Source organism: Papaver somniferum, chromosome 1 (assembly GCF_003573695.1).
Source record: "Papaver somniferum cultivar HN1 chromosome 1, ASM357369v1, whole genome shotgun sequence".
Classification (NCBI taxonomy): Eukaryota; Viridiplantae; Streptophyta; class Magnoliopsida; order Ranunculales; family Papaveraceae; genus Papaver; species Papaver somniferum.
The window spans coordinates 238,433,559-238,451,929 of record NC_039358.1 but is presented as its reverse complement, the minus strand read 5'-3'; the positions used below and the strand labels follow the sequence as shown (position 1 = coordinate 238,451,929).

The following is an 18,371-nucleotide window of genomic DNA, read 5'->3' as shown; positions in this document are numbered from 1 at the left end:
AATAACTAGGCACAATATAGAAGTAAAACAATTGGATTTTTCTTCGGGACATTTCTCGGTGGTAATTTCAGATACCAAGTAGCAGCTTGTACTATTTTTATTTTCCATCTATTTCTTTTCAGTTTGGACTCTCTTTGGTGCCTGAAATATATGTGCTTGCAGGTCCAAAGGGGGAACAATAAAGCGGTCAATGCATGGCCGAGAGGCCAAGGAGCAACCCACGTTTGAATATCCAACTTGAAGTGCTTCAGCATCAAATTTGCCACTCTTGGCATTACCTTTTCACAACTTCAATACCCAAGTTGAAGTGCTGGCGCATCAAATTTGCTCAGAGCAATAAAATAAAAATAAGAACACACAATTCTTTTTCATTCTAAGCAAGGGAAATCATGCTGAGAAATATTTACACTTGAAAATCGTCTTGGAAAGCTAAATTAAGATTAACATGCACAATGCATTTACCCATTGTAATTCTTGTTCTTGCAGGATTTTCTCTGTACATTAAACCTGATAAAATTGCACAAAAAATGCACATAAAGATCACCTGGTAATTAACAAAGACTGGATCTAAATTTCTAAGGTATGAAAGATAAAAGCATATTAGCCTAACTATAACTGACTATGTCAAAATGAAAATGACTTACAACAGTGCTAAGACAAGAGATAACTTAACTGACAGCCTTTAGTGGATTTCCTCCATTTTGGGTTCAGCACCTGCACCACCCTGCTTGTGCATCTTATATATAATAGGGTTGCATACATTTTGTAATTCTTTCATCTTGTCATTTGTAACTTCTGTTTCAGCTAGGTAGTTGTAACCCAACCACTGAATGGCACTGTTAACTGCATCCTTGATCTTTTTCTCGTCTTTCGGTGCCAGTCTACATCCAATAATATCAATCCTATTCCTCGTCCCGTATGCGTAATCTTCAAAGGAGTTCTTGGACATCACCTTCTTCTTATGTTCTTCATCTTCTGACTTGTATTTCTCAGCTTCAAGGACCAACCTTGAAATCTCAGCTGGCGACAACCTTCCCTTCTTATTTGAAATTGTTATCCTGTTTTTGTTCCCTGATTTTTTGTCTTCGGCAAACACATTTAATATACCGTCGGCGTCCATATCAAAGCAAACTGTCACCTCAGGAACACCACGAGGTTGTGGAGGTATTCCTTCTAACGCAAACTTACCCAGCAAATTGTTGTCACGGGTTTTAGTTCTCTCACCCTCAAACACCCTAATTATCATTCTAGTTTGATTGTCCAAATTGGTACTGCAGACCCTTTCCTTCACTGTGGGAAAGGTTGTATTCCTTGGGATCAAGACATCCATAACACCTCCAGCAGCCTCAATACCAAGAGAAAGAGGGGTGACATCCAACAGCACCAAGTCCTGTACCTTTTCATTACCTCCATCACTTAAAATAGCAGCTTGCACTGCAGCACCATAAGCCACAGCTTCATCAGGATTGATGTTTTTGGAGAGTTCCTTCCCATTAAAGAAATCCTGTAATAGAGACTGAACCTTTGGAATTCTAGTGGACCCACCAATGAGGACAACTTCATCAACAGTGCTCTTGTCCATCTTAGCATCCTCCAAACATTTTTCAACTGGTTTCATGCATTTCCTGAACAATCTAGGTTCAACTCTTCAAATCTAGCACGGGTAATGGATGCTTGAAAATCGACTCCTTCATGCAAAGAGTCAACGGAAATGATTGTACGAGCAGTAGATGAGAGAGTTCTCTTTGCCCTTTCACATGATGTTCTCAGCCTCCTAATAGCCGTTGGATTCCCACTAATGTCCTTGTTGTGCTTGTTTTTGAACTCTTGAACCAAGTGATTAACCATTCTGTCATCGAAATCCTCCTCTCCAAGATGGGTATCCCGAGATGTAGCTTTCACATTAAAAATACTCCCGCTGATGGCGAGTATCGAAACATCAAAAGTACCACCACCGAGATCAAAGATAAGAACATTCTTCACACCACCACTGGTTGTTTTCTTATCAAGGCCGTAAGCAATTGCTGCTGCAGTTGGTTCACTTATGATTCGCAGTACATTAAGGCCAGCAATTATACCAGCATCCTTAGTAGCTTGACGTTGAGAATCATTAAAGTAAGCAGGCACGGTAATAACAGCATTCTTAACAGTTGAACCAAGATAATCTTCAGCAGTTTCTCTCATCTTAGTGAGAACCATGGCTGAGACTTCCTCAGCTGAAAACTGTATATCCTCGCCCTTGTAATTGACTTCAATCATTGGTCTCTCGTCCACTCCAGCAATGACTTTGAAGGGCCACAGCTTGATATCCTTCTGAATAAAGCTATCCTTGAATTTCCTACCAATTAGACGTTTCGCATCTACAAATAATAGGAAGACATGCTAACTTTAAGTACGAGCTGTTCATGATACTATTATTCTCATAAAACAATTACAATATTATCTAGCAATTGAGTTAATCAAACCCATGAGAACTTTTAGTACACCGTATTATTGAAATGCACAATGCCAAACCTGAACAGGCGAAGAAAAACTAAGGGAATGACATAGATAACCAGCAAGGGAGTGATTATTATACAGCAGAACAATTTCGTCCCAGTATGCAAATGGAGTGTTTGTTTCTGTTGGAATATGCTAATTTGTAATGTCCTGCAATGTCCAAATGAAGTCTTAATGTGAATGGAGTTAATGGAATTATCTAGAGTTAGCTAGAGAAGTCAGTTGTACTGAGAACAACAGAGAGTCGGTTGTAACAAAGCAGTACAAAAGAAATATCTAGATAAGCTTAGAATGGTCAACAGGTCATAGACCTACTTGTTAAGTAAAGGAATATCCAGAAATATGTAGAGTGCTCTAGGGTCGGTTATTCTGGTGTGAACTAGGCAACTTGGTCAAAGCTAAATAAAGAATCTCTAGAGAAAACCAGAGTGTGCAAGAGAGTCGGCAGTTGATGGCTATAAATAGCCGTAGTCTGTAACATGTAACAACTTGAACAAGAACATTAATAAAAAAGTGAGTTAGAGAATCAATCTTGTTCCATACCTAGGAGCTCTATATGAGCAACACTAATCATATGCTCATATATCTCCATGATCATCAGAATATCAAAATTTCAACAGTTTCCCCTTGACAGACAACGACAATAATAGAGCCCATTCCACCTGATGCTACGTAAAATCAAAGAACTTACACTACTACATTTGCACCTCTACTTTAGAAATTGTACAATCACCAACAGTTCAGAGAACAAAGAAATGGTTATTATCAATTCCATGAACACATGAAACTGTTGGCCTTACACGGCACGTAGAGCAGCAACGTAGATGTCTAGATGAAAAAACCATGAAAAGTACCAACAAAAAGACACAGACAAATCATGACCAAGGGCTTCCTTAGTCATAAAACTTAGGGATAGTCTCATACCCCAAATTCACAATTACTAGTCCGGGTTTCTACAATCTCATACTTCACCAAAATAGATTCAAAATCGAAGAAACATTTACCAATAGAAGATACCAAATTGATACCAGACCTCAAAATTGACACCTAATGCACACCAACAACATTATCAAGAAATTTATAAAAACAAAATTGATAAAAAAAGCCAAGAAAAAAAAAACAGCTTACCAAAGACAGTGTTGATAGGATTGAAAGCCACTTGATTCTTAGCAGCGTCGCCAATCAAACGCTCAGTATCCGTAAAAGCAACATAAGAAGGAGTAGTACGATTTCCTTAGCAATGATTTCAACACGGTCATTTTGCCATACACCAACACATGAATAAGTTGTTCCCAAATCTATTCCAATCGCTGTTTTTCCTCCTCCTCCTCCATCAATTCTCTCAACCATTGCAGAAATAATTCAACCCTCAATTCTTAAACCCTAACTTTTAGATCTGAAAATTCTTCAGTGAAGAGAAAAGGGTTTTAGCGTTTTACAGAGAGAAATGAAGAAAGAGATTACATCTTCCAAAAGCGGGAATTAAATGGGACTCCAAATTGGTTTATAATTTTTGGTTTGGGATTAATTTGACGTCCGATATTTTTTTAATTTTGACCCATTCATCACATGGTAAAAGGTTTTTTCTTTTTATTATTATTATTATTATAATTGTTAGAGGGAAAGCCACTATTGTTAACCTAGCATTTTTAGGGGAGTCCTAAAAGGAATTAAGGGCGACACTAAAAGACAAAAAGGATCACCCAAACGTAATTCTAAGCTACCCCTTATCTCTGATTTTTTCGAAATGGCCAATACGCCCTTATATAATCGGGAGCCTACACCATAATCGGTAGGTTAGAGGTGAATCGGTAGGTTAAATTGAAATTGTACCTACCGATTATAGTGTAGATACTTCGGCTAATAATCCCTTTTATAATCGGTAGGTTATCCAACATATATGACTACCGATTATAAGTTGCCCCAAAATGAGTTTTTTTCTAAAATCTTTCATGTATTGAATTTTGAAACCTGCTATAATCGGAAGGGAATACAACTTAACAACCTACCGATTATAAGGAGCCCCAGATCGAACCCTTGCCATATTCCATAGGTTTTGAGTGTACACAGCCAGCCATAACCACTTGGTTCGTGTTTTGGATGCAGCGTTAATCGAGAGTTAAATATATTACAAAACCTACCGATTATAAGTTGCCCCAAAATGAGTTTTTCTAAAATCCTTCATGTATTGAATTTTGAAACCTGTTATAATCGGAAGGGAATACAACTTAACAACCTACCGATTATAAGGAGCCACAGATCGAACCCTTGCCATATTCCATAAGTTTTGTGTTTTGGATGCAACGTTAATCGGGAGTTAAATATATATCAAAACCTACCGATTATAAGTTTCTCCAAAATGAGTTTTTTCTAAAATCCTTCATGTATTGAATTTTGAAACCTGCTATAATCGGAAGGGAATACAACTTAACAACTTACCGATTATAAGGAGCCACAGATCGAACCCTTGCTATAATCCATAGGTTTTGAGTGTACACAGCCAGGCATAACCACTTGGTTCGTGTTTTAGATGCAGCGTTAATCGGGAGTTAAATATATTATAAAACCTACCGATTATAAGTTGCCCCAAAATGAGTTTTTTCTAAAATCCTTCATGTATTAAATTTTGAAACCTGTTATAATCGGAAGGGAATACAACTTAATAACCTACCGATTATAAGGAGCCACAGATCGAACCCTTGCCATATTCCATAGGTTTTGTGTTTTGGATGCAGCGTTAATTGGGAGTTAAATATATTACAAAACCTACCGATTATAAGTTGCCCCAAAATGAGTTTTTTCTAAAATCCTTCATGTATTGAATTTTGAAACCTTCTATAATCGGAAGGGAATACAACTTAACAACCTATCGATTATAAGGAGCCACAGATCGAACCCTTGCCATATTCCATAGGTTTTGAGTGTACACAGCCAGCCATAACCACTTGGTTCGTGTTTTGAATGCAGCGTTAATCGGGAGTTAAATATATTACAAAACCTACCGATTATAAGTTTCCCCAAAATGAGTTTTTTCTAAAATCCTTCATGTATTGAATTTTGAAACCTGGTATAATCGGAAGGGAATATAACTTAACAACCTACCGATTATAAGGATCCACAGATCGAACCCTTGCCATATTCCATAGGTTTTTAGTGTACACAGCCAACCATAACCACTTGGTTCGTGTTTTGGATGCAGCGTTAATCGAGAGTTAAATATATTACAAAACCTACCGATTATAAGTTGCCCTAAATTCAAATTTTGAAAGCTACCATAATCGGTAGATATGCTAAATACAATACCTACGATTATTGGTTTCTCCACATTCAACTTTCGTCAAATTAGCCGTTGGAGTTTTTGGGAAAAACAAAAAGAGCCGTTGGACCCTAAACCTATATAAAGAAACTCATATCTATCACCCCAATTGCACCAAACTCTTTCCTCTCTTCAGTTTTAATTTTCATAACAAAAAACATGGATATTGCTTTTGCCGAAGAAGAAGATTGCGCTATTTATAGAGCGTGGGTTGTGGTAACTGCTCATGATCTTGTTCACAAGCTCCACAAATCGGAATCCGAAGAGCAGATATGGAAGCGTATTTTAATGGTATTTGAGGCCTTAGATGGTAATCGAATTCGAAGATCATCCAATGACATTAAGATGAGAAAGAATGCGCTCGATAAGGAGACTGACAAACTTGTAGATGAGGAACGGTTTGTTAGGAACGCTTTTCCTTGGTGGACGTATGAAAAACGAGTAAGTATCTCCATAACTCCAACTCACATTAACAAAAGTTAGTACTAACTTGTTACTCATTCGTAATTTCAGAGAAATCTTGCGGATCGCCTGTATGTGGACCTCTACGGGAAACGATTTGAACATGAAGGATGCTACAAAATCAAGAGGGACAATTTCTATGGTCACTAGAAGTTATGATATGTTTTAATACTTTATGTAATGGATGTAATCGGAGTATTATTAATATAAAAACTATCTGATTATACGAAATCGGTAGATTATTTTTTTAAACAACCTACCGATTGTAATATTGGTTATGTTATGAGTCAACTTTATTTCCGATTATGGTGTTGTTTGGTTCCAGGAAATAATTTTTTTACATAGAATAATCGAGAGGGTAATAAAAACTAAACCTACCGATTTATTCGGAAGTCAAGGTGCACATTTACATTCCGATTGTGGTGTTGTTTGGTTACAAGAAAGAAAGTTTTTTTACATATAATAATTGATAGGGTAATAAAAACTAAACCTACCGATTATTACTATTCGAAAGTCAAGTGCACATATACCTCCCGATTATGGTGTTGTTTGGTTCCAGGAAACAAAGTTTTTTTACACTGAAAAATCGGAAGGCAGGGTATATTAAAAAACTCCGATTCTGACAAAATATTTTGAAAAATCCCCAGAATCGGTAGGTTAATAATATATAAAGCTTCCGATTCTGACTAAAAAATGCAAAATCCCCAGAATCGGTAGGTTAATATATAAACTTAGCTTCCGATTGTGTTCCAAAATTCAACAGTTTCATGTCTCTTCATGTGATTCGCTTGCGAGTCATCGTTAAATGCATAAACATAGCAACATAATCATTCATAATCCATACAAGGAACCATTCACAATCCATAAACATAACATAACAACTAAAAATCCGACACATTGTTTGAAAACGACACAATCCGACATAAACAAAGTTATCCATAAAGTGAACGAAAAACATCGAGAGTTTACAACATCGAGAGTTTACTATTTCTTTCCCTTGACTTTGCGACGAGTTGGACCAACATTATCATTGGTTTCATCAACTTGAGTGCTCGATGACGCCCGAGTTCTTTTTTCACAATCTTTTTAGGTTGCTTGGCTTTTTCCACAAACTGAGATGCATAATCTTCATTGTCAATGTTATCAATCAACTCTGAGTGATTTCTTATCTTATCAAGTGGCACAGGCTCTCCGTCTTTTATGCAATTAGTGCACCATTTGGACAAACTCTTGAACCTGCCCTTCTGTTTTAAAACATAGCATACCATCAAACGATTATTACTTTATTTTGATCCATAATATTAAACTAAACTAAGAAAAAAATACGTACCAATCTTTCATAACCCACAGGTTTGACTTTGAAGATACTCTTGTACAAAGCTGGCTTTGGTTTAAGATCACGGATTACACGAATGTTAGAAACACTCAGGTACCATTCCATATAGTTGGGAGCATTTTCAAAACCTTTGTTCGCTGGCCTTCCTAGGTTGATCAAGTAATGCGTCCTTCTATCCCAGGAGTCTTTGTATCCAAATAACAATTGTCCTCCATCCTCCGGCAGACCAAGGATTACACCTTCTGGAATATCCTTCACCTTCAGTTCATTTGGGAGAAGGTGTTGCGCTTTCTTTCGAGGAGGATTTTTCTTTTCGGCTTCTCCTTCTTCTTACGCACCACTAGGTTTTCCTACTTCTGGTACTCTATCTTCGGGCGCTTCTAGTTGAATTTCTACTTGTGATTGTGGATCACTTGGTTGAACACCTTCTTGAACTGGTTGTGATTGAGGGGCACATGGTTGAACACCTTCTTGAACTGGTTCTGATTGAGGGGCACTTGGTTGAACACCTTCTTGACTTGCTTGTTGAGTTCCATCTTGAGCACTTGAAGCGGCCTTAGCAGTCCTAACTCTCCTTGCACTAGATGTCAAGTTCTGACGCCTTTGCTTCCTTGCACTATCTGAGACAATTGCATCTTCGACTTTTCTACCTCGCCTATCCCTAAACAACGCGAAGAAAGTACAACAGGTTAGTAAACTATATAATCGGAAGTTAATCTAAATACACCGTTCCCGAATATCCATATTCGATTGGTTGAGTAAACCACTATCTTCCGATTACGAACAATCGGAATCCCCAGTTCACTAAACCCTATCGAATACAAATAATCAGAAACAAAAGAAATTTTTGGTTTTCGAATATGTTTATCTACACCAAATAATCGAAAACTAAATTTCAATACAACCTTCCGAATAAGTATAATCGAAAGTAATAAAAAATATAACCTTCCGAATAAATCTCAATCGGAAGTCTCACAAAACTAATGGCTACCAAATATGCATCACTTTGTGTCCAGAAACTACTAATATGGTTCAGCCTAAACAATCGGAAGCAAATTACACAATATATCAACCGCTTAATACGTCTCTAATACTTGTTCTTCCCTAGTATATTCGGAAGTCAAAAACACAATTACATTCCGATTATGATCGATTTAGGCCCCAGTAATGAAAAATGTTCAATAATCGGAAGGCAACCTAAATATTTAGAACCCGAATATAACGAATGTTCTTGTGAAATGAAGAAATCGACAACAATCGGGAGTTTAAAACAATTATTAACCTACCGAATATGGGTAATAACCGAAAACCCTAAAAAATAAAATAATGGATTCGACGAATTGAAGCAATATAAAGAAAATTAATGGTAGAATCTTACCTAATAGGCGCCATTTCAAGTTGCTGGAAAGTTTGGCTTTGAGTATCGCCTACATCAGGGGCCTTATCTTCTTCACGTTCTTCGGGTTCGTGAGTTAAAACCTCTTTATTACGGGCATGCAATCCAATGTTTGGATCCTTACCGCGACAAACGTTTTTGGTTTTAGCTTTCTGGGGTTCCTTTTCTTTCATCTTTATAGAGAATAATCGACGACGATTCGATTCGACGATTAACGATGTATAGCGAGGAGAGGGGGAGAGTTTTCCTCTCTGCAATCGGAAGGAAAGAGGAGACGAGGTGTTGAAGTTGAAGTTGAAGTTGAAAAGAGAAGAAATGAAATGAATTTAGGTTGACTTTGGTTTTATCTGTCAAACGGTTAATAATCGATAGGCATTACCACATCATAAGCTACCGATTGTTGAGTAGCCCAAAATCGTTAGGGTTTGTTACTTATATACCTACCGATTATCGGAAGCCCCAAATCGAACCACTGCCAAATTCCATAGGTTTCGAGGGTACAGAGCCGATCATAACCATTTGGTTCGTGTTTTGGATGTAGTCATAATCGGAAGGTATATGGATTACATAAACTTCCGATTATAGGTTGCCCCAAAATAAGTTTTCTTCTAAAATCCTTCATTTAATGAATTTGAAATCTACCATAATCGGGAGGTATTGTTACTCGTAGCTTTCCGATTATGGGAAGCCCCAAATCGTTAGCTTAGACAGGTTTTAATTCGTCCGATTATATAGGAGCCAAATACGAGTTTGGCACATAAACGAACTTAATCGGTAGTGTAATCTAGTTAATAACCTTCCGATTAGGTAATTACAATCGGGTACAGTATAGCTTCCGATTATGTAAGGGCATTAACATATTCTCCGCGTTTTTGGACATTCCTTAACGTAGTGTATAGGTTGAGAATAAAAAAGTCGCCCCTAATTCCTTTTGGGTCGTCCCTAAAAATGCCAGGTTTATTAAAGGGAAAACTGATTTTGGGGTGTTCACCGGAGGATCAATAGGAGTGGACTTAAGTCACTGATCGGACCCTAACATGTTAATCTAACGGTGGAAAGTCCTGATCCACCAATTTAGTACACCAAATCAGTCCATATTTAGTGTTTCCGAACTTTAAAAGATTAATGATTCTCCTCAGTAATGGACCTAAGCCAGATTGGAGGTATATGCCAAGAAAACTGAATATTTTTAGCGTTTTTTCTCTGGTCTCATTAGACTTCCTTGCTGAAAATTGGTCGATGAGATCCATGGCATCACTTTCAACACATTATGTGTAAACTTTTGCTCAACAACTTTCTTTAGAACATCCCAAATTTCCTTGGCTTCAGCTTCAGCAGCAGATTGAATACCGAAAACCGTTGATGCACAAAAGGAAGATTTATTTTTGAAGTCCCTCATCATATATCATGCACCAATATCCATTGAAGGCAAGACTTTTTCCATCGTGTGTGGGGTGGGGGGCTAAAAAATAAAGTCAATAGGATTTTCAACAATTTGAACAAGTATTTACAATAATTTGAACAAAAAACTTTTCTTCAACCGGAACGTGGAGGAAGAAAGTGAAGATGATGTGTCTGGTTGTTACGTAAAGATCCTTTCTAGTTTTAGAGGTTCCCTTTGAGGATGTGAATATCATACTCATCATTATCTATGGTTATTATGATACTTTTAGAGGTTCTCTTTGAGGATGTGAATATCATACTCATCATTGTCTATGGTTATTATGATACGGATTAAATATCTGATTTGGCTCAACCGTTTAAGAAGTTAAAAACTAAAGAAATACAATGTGTGATTGCAGGTGTTTTCCTTTGATCTCCTCAAATTAAAGAAATTTTAGTCTTACATGAAAAAACAACTTTCGCAAAAGATGCACAACAAGTTACCATTTGAGATGCTCATACTTTCCGACAACACTGAGGAAAGTCATATTATTGACATATTGCATTTTTCTTAGTGAAAACAGGGCGAGAAAGTTTAAGAAACAGACATGTCAAGAATGTGTACAGATCGATCTTTTCACAACCTCAATACCCAACATAAGGTGGTCAGAGCAATAAAATAAAAAGAAGACAAACTTTTTTCATTTCATTCTGAGAAATATTAGTCTAGAAAATCGTCTTTGAAAGCTAAATTAATATTAACATGCATTTAGGGATTGCAATTCTTGTGCTTGCAGGTTTTCTCTGTACATTAAACCTGACAGAAGTGCACAAAAAATGCACATAAAGACCACCTGGTAATTAACAAACATTTGATCTAAATTTCTATTGGTATAAAAGATAGAAGCATATTAGCCTAACCATACCCGCCTTTAGTAGATTTCCTCTATTTTGGATTCACCTCCACCTCCACCACCACCCCTGCTTGTGCATCTTAGATATAATAGGATTGCATACATTCTGCAACTCTTTCATCTTGTCATTTGTCACATCTGTGTGAGCTAGTTCGTTGTTACCCAACCACTGAAGGGCACTGTTAACTGCATCCCTGATCTTCTTCTTGTCTTTCAATGCCAGCTTGCATCCAATGCTATCAATCGTATTCATCATGCCATATGCGTAATCCTCAAAGGAGTTTCTTGACTTTACCTTATTTCTGTGTTCTTCATCTTCTGACTTGTATTTCTCAGCCTCTAGAACCAACCTTGAAATCTCTGCGGTCGACAACCTTCCCTTGTTATTTGATATTGTGAGCATATTTTTGTTCCCTGATTTTTTATCCTCGGCAAACACATTTAATATACCATCAGCATCCATATCAAAGCAAACTGTCACCTGAGGAACTTGACGAGGTTGTGGAGGAATTCCTTCCAGCTTGAACTGCCCCAACAAGTTATTGTCACTGGTTTTAGTTCTCTCACCCTCGAACACCTTAATCATCAAACTAGTTTGATTGTCCACACGGGTACTGCAGACCTTTTCCTTTCTTGTAGGAATGGTCGTATTCCTTGGGATCAAGACTGCCATAACACTTCCAAAAACCTCAAAACCAAGAGAAAGAGGGGTGACATCCAACAACACCAAGTCCTGTACTTTCTCACCACCCTCACCGTTCAAGATAGCAGCTTGCACTGCAGCACCATAAGCCACAGCTTCATCAGGGTTGATGTTCTTGGACAGTTCCTTTCCATTAAAGAAATCCTGCAAAAGTGACTGGACTTTTGGAATTCTGGTAGACCCACCAACGAGGACAACTTCATGGACGGCGGTCTTGTCCATCTTAGCATCCTCCAAACACTTCTGAACTGGTTCCATGCACTTTCTGAACAAATCTAGGTTCAACTCTTCAAATCTAGCACGAGTAATGGACGCTTGAAAATCAATTCCTTCATGCAAAGAATCAACCTCAATGGTTGTCCGAGTAGTAGATGAGAGGGTCCTCTTTGCCCTCTCACATGATGTTCTCAGCCTCCTGAGAGCCTTAGGGTTTCCACTAATGTCCTTGTGGTACTTCTTCTTGAACTCTTGAACAAAGTGATTTACCATTCTGTTATCGATATCCTCCCCTCCCAGATGGGTATCCCCAGATGTAGCTTTGACATTAAAAACACTCCCGCTGATGGTGAGTATCGAAACATCAAAAGTACCACCACCGAGATCAAAGATAAGAACATTCTTCACACGACCACTGGTTGTTTTCTTATCAAGGCCATAAGCAATTGCTGCTGCAGTTGGTTCACTTATGATTCGCAGTACATTAAGGCCAGCAATTATACCAGAATCTCTAGTAGCTTGACGTTGAGAATCATTAAAGTAAGCAGGGACGGTAATAACAGCGTTCTTAACAGTTGAACCAAGATAATTTTCAGCCGTTTCTCGCATCTTAATGAGAACCATGGATGAGATTTCCTCAGCTGAAAACTGCATATCCTTGCCCTTGTAATTGATTTGAATCATTGGTCTCTCGTCCGCTCCAGCAATTACTTTGAAGGGCCAAAGCTTGATATCATTCTGAACGAAGCTATCACAGATTTTCCTACCAATTAAACGCTTTGCATCTACAAATAAGAAGACATGTTGACTTTAAGTATGAGTTCATGATACTATTATTCTTATCAAACAATTTGTACTACTACAATATCATCCAGCAATTGAGTTAATCCAACCCACTAGAAATTTATTACACGATATTGTAGACGAAAATTAACGACATGACATAGATAACCAGCAAGGGAGTGATGTACAGCAGAGCAATTTCCTCACAGTATGCAAATGGAGTTACTTGTTTCCAATTAGCAGGCAACCATAATACAAGACCCCATCCCATAATGATTAGTTAGTTTGCACTTGATGCTACCCAAATACAAACACCTTATTCTACAGTTTCAATACTCTAGAAATGTACAATCACCACTGATTTAGAGAACCAAGCAATAGTTTATCAATTCCATGAAAACACAAATAATCACCTAAGGGCTTCAATTTCTAAACACATTCCATCATTACAAAATTAGGTTCACTTTCTCTCATGCCCCAAATTTATAAGTACTAGTCCAGGTTTCTACAAGGTGATTAAAGAACATTTTACCAATGCCAATAGACATACCACGAAACTGACATCTAATGTACAAGTACAACAACCAACAAGATCAGGAAATTTATATTATTAAAAATTCGAAAAAAAGAAAAAGAAAAAAAGAATTTACCAAAGACGGTGTTGATAGGATTCAAAGCAACTTGATTCTTAGCAGCATCACCAATCAAACGTTGATCATCAGTAAAAGCAACATAAGAAGGAGTAGTCCTATTCCCTTGATCATTAGCAATAATCTCAACTCGGCCATTCTGCCATACTGCAACACATGAATATGTTGTTCCCAAATCTATTCCTATCGCCGTCGTTCCTCCTCCTACTCCTTCGATTCTTCCAACCATGGTAAATTATATTTTCAATCCTCAATTCTAAAACCCTAACTTGTAGATCTGAAAGCTCTTTAGGGAAGAAAAAAAGGTAGTGTTTACAGAGAAAAACGAGTATAATTTCAATGCCCAAAGCGGGAATCAAACGGATTCCAAAGCTTGTATAATATTTTTGGTTTGGGATTAATTTCACGTCCGGTCTTGGACTTGGAGACGTGTACGATGGTTATGACTTGTGAGACATTCTAGGCCTTTTAGCTAGCTTAGCTAGGGATGAGGTAGTGGTGTGGTGGTGTCAGGTGTGATGTTGCAACTTGCAAGAAAGCATAAACATATTATAGACCATAGGTCGGTGGGTCATAGGTGTCAACTAGAATAGCCAATTTCAAACTTTCCCGTTGACTAAAAGTGATACCAGATAGCTAAGGACTTTTTAAGGAAGGATTAGGTGAACCATCTTTGTTTCTGGGGGTGTTTCTTAATTGCTAATTCCTCCGTCTAAAATAGCTTGTTGGGATAACACATTAGAAGTAGCTTTCGGAATTTTAGAAGTTAAAAATTCGGAAATTAATTTGGATGTTAAAATTCAAAATGACTTTTAAAAATCCAAAAGTTAACTTTTTGTAAAACACATGGGCTGAGTCTAATAGAGGATATAAGGGGTACTTGTACAGTCTCACCACATTATGTAAGGGTAAGGTCTTAGCCTAGTGGTGAGGGAGGAAATTAGGATATGGGTGAGGAATGCTTCCTCGCCCAAGAGTGTTTTATTTATGTAAAACACTAAAGGTGAGCCTAAAATTTGGTATTGATATATTTTATTAGTTTTTCTATTATAATAAAAGAGTAAGCGAGGATTGAATACTCGTTTTTCTCTTTTTCCTGAAAACCTCTCCTACTGGGAACCACTGACACGGACACAACACGACAGAGGATTGATACTCGTTTTTCTCTTTTTCTGAAAACCTCTCCCTGTCTCCCACCTTACCTGCTTTCGAGCAAAGAGAGTGGAGATTTTAATTTAATTTCGTTTACATCACGGTTTTCCATCATAATCATTACCTCTAATTCCTCCACAAGACTCGGCCTAAGGAAAAGAGGGGAGGAGAGTATTTTTTTCAGTATTTTTTTAATAATTATACCCTTATGGATAAAAACTAGTAAATATTATGAATGATATATCTCTCAAATCGTATCACGGATATTTATAAACTTTATATTATCGAAAAATATTTTAAAACATCCATATAACTAATATAAAAATGACTATCAAATTATACACATCTTTTATATTAACAATAATCAATCAAGAAGGTGATTTTAGAAATATCTTTTATTTAATGATATAGGTTAGTGAAACAAAATTTAAAAATAACAAAGGGAATATAAATAATTATTATCTAATCTAGAAATGTTGAGGTATAGGGGAGTGGAGTGACCATTGCAAGTAGCTTGTGCTATTATTCCAAACTGCTGGAGTCACTGGACTCTCGATATGGGAACTCCCATGTGAAATTGTGAGGTCCAAAGGGCAACAATAACTCTTCTCTTCAAGTAGGGCTCTCAATTTGGTGAAAATGTATAATTTTGACAACAAAGCTTTTTTACAAGGAGTTTATGATATTTATCACCCGTATCATATAAGCAATGTGCAACAAATAAAGAATTCTGTGTTTATCTTTTTTTTTTGTGGGTTAAGGGTCTAAATATCTTACCTTTTTTATTCCCGTGGGTTAAGGAAATAGTCTTAATATTTTACCGCTTCTGTTCAGAAAAAAGAACTAAAGAGAGAAAATTTATAATGTCTATTTTTTTTCCACTGGAAGGTGACACATGCCACCACATATAAATATCTTATTTTCCAGACAAACAAACAAAAAGAAAATAGTTATAGTTACAACATCAATTAAATTGGAAAGTAGCTTGTTGGTGTCCAGAAAGCTCTTTTAACCTTATTTCTAGGACTCAGACAAGGAGGTCCTTTCTGACCTTATCTTTTCAAAACTTTCAATACTACTTTTAGTCAACTCGTCAACTTCAACAAATTTGGGGTCTTCTTAAGTAAAAATACTGATAAAGAATTTGAGTACCAGTATAAGTACTATTATGGGAGTTTCAGATGATTGATTCTGGAGATAAATATCCTGGATCTCTCCTCTTTACTACCAGGACAAAAATCACCTCCTTCAAACCCAGTGTGGATAAACAAAAACACAAATTGGCTGAATGAAAAACAACACATCTAAATCTTGCAGGCTGAACAACCATCATCAGTTCTTTTACCTCAACCTCATGGATCTAACAAATGAATTGGTTCAAACTCCCTAAGAAAACTTGTCAAAGGGATTTCTTCTGGGGGAAGGACATTGGTAACCCCAAAAGATATATCTAATAGCCTTGAGAATCTATCGAGAAACTAAAGGAATTAGGAGGTCCAGGATTCATGAACATGGAAGCTTTTAATAGTGTCGTGATCACAAAGATGGTTAGAGATTTTCTCAAGACAGATGATTCTCAATGTCTCTCATCATGTCTGTCAAGTTTATCAGAAACAAGAATATCCTTAACATGGATACCAAAGACCATGCAAAGGACTCATAGATCTAGAAAATATTATTAGGAGGGAAAGAGAACATCTAAAAGTATAACTATTGGATAACATAATCACTTGGGAAGACAAGTGGATTGATGATCCAAGTATTCACCTCATCCAACCAAACAACTATCCTGAAGATTGCAATCTAGTGAAACACCTCATCATTTGATGATGAAGTTTGAGATAATCTTAAATTGTAGGAATGGTATTCAACTAGAGGGAAATGCATGTTGTTAAGGAAACTAAGCAACGCTCAGAGAAAAAGATCAAATTAGATGGGCTTTAACCGAAAGTGAAAACTTTTCTATAAAATCTCCTTATACTGCTAAGATGGGGAGAAAAATATAATCATTCTCTAAAGCTTACTAATTGAAGTAAGATATTTGGAAAATGGACACCCCTAGCTACAAAACCTTTTTTTGTGGAAACAACCAGTATTTTGCACTATATTGATCTGACATTATTCAACCAACTAGATATACATCCGCCATCCTGGGACAGGGGTCAGCATAAAAATTTGTAATCTCCACTACAATGCCAATCAGACTAACTAAATTCCTCTTACTGTCTTTGACTTTGCAAGACATCTCGGTGGGGATAGAGGATGTCCAGGATGCCGGATTGGGTGGATCAAGCACAAATGCTCAATTAGCTTTTGACTTAGCTAAGGAAATACAAAGAATAAATGGAACAGTGGAAGCTGAAGAAGAAATTACCCGAGATATTTTCAAACACATCTACCAAAATGCAGTACAAAGGCGTTATCCTGTTTGTTATCACGCTAGTTATCAAGGGAAGATATATGACACATTACAACAAATCTTTGTTCGTTAAACTAGTAACGACAGGGAACATGTCCCGTCCAGAACCTAGAGATGGATCAAAGTGGTGTAAGTTCCTTTTAAATAAAAATGGTTTAAAGCCCAAAAGTTATATATTAATGTTCAAACCTCAAGGATGTCTACTACCTACAAGCCCGGTAGTTAGGAAAAGAAAGAAAAAAATTCGCAATCCCCAATGCTGACGAGTTTCGAACTCATGTCGTTTCTATCATCACCCAACGACTTTACCGTTATACCACAGTGACATCTGCAAGTGCTTTATTATATAAGTTTCGGCTTTCTTGCCTTTTCTTATAAAAAATTAAATTGGAAAGGGCGAAAAGGTCTGGAAAAAAACGCACACCAAGTTCGATACCCAATTTATAATCTTGAACTTTTCGCAAACTCCATAGTTAAGATTCAGTTGTAAAACCTGAGATACATGAAGATCTTGCTTCTTTATCTAGTGACAACAATAAAGTTTTTTTGATAAACTCAATAGGAACTCGTTTCCTATCTTAAACTCTGTAATATTAGCTTATCTAAAGACTTAAAGGCCTAGATAAATAAATCTCTCACGTTGAACAGTGAGGACACCTTCGTTTCCTATTGGTCAAAATAGGTCTTTTTTGAGTTTTGTGAAACGAGCATTTTGGTGAGGACACTTGGAGACTAACTATTCGCTTGGAATTTATGGAAGTCCAAATAAAATTAGGAAATCGTTAACCTCCGTACTCTTTTTTCAGGGTACAATACTCTTTTTTCATGGATTTATGGACTCTTTTTTTTAGTAACAATATAGAGTTGGTACTAATCTTTGGCTAAGTCTTTAGACGTCCGTCGGATCCCTTCCTTTGGGTTTCCTGATTTGCATATGTTCCATAAGATGTCTCGACAATGATATATTAGGAAAAACTTCCGAGAAAAAAAAACAAATGAAATTGGAAGAACAAATAAGAATGGGTTTGTCTGCTAGGTGCGAGTAAGGTTGATTTGTGAACAACTAATTTGAGTCAAGAGAAATCAGAAAAGGAGGAATGAAGTTGTTGTGCTGCAGATGGAGATATTGATGAAGAAGATTG

At 36.9% G+C, this 18,371-nt stretch overlaps 2 pseudogenes; both read right to left on the bottom strand.

Moving 5' to 3' along the window:
- Positions 1-419: 419 nt before the first annotated feature.
- Positions 420-3,952, bottom strand: LOC113320716 (annotated as a pseudogene).
- A 7,120-nt stretch (positions 3,953-11,072) lies between these two features.
- LOC113320692 lies at positions 11,073-14,064 on the bottom strand (annotated as a pseudogene).
- Positions 14,065-18,371: the final 4,307 nt, after the last annotated feature.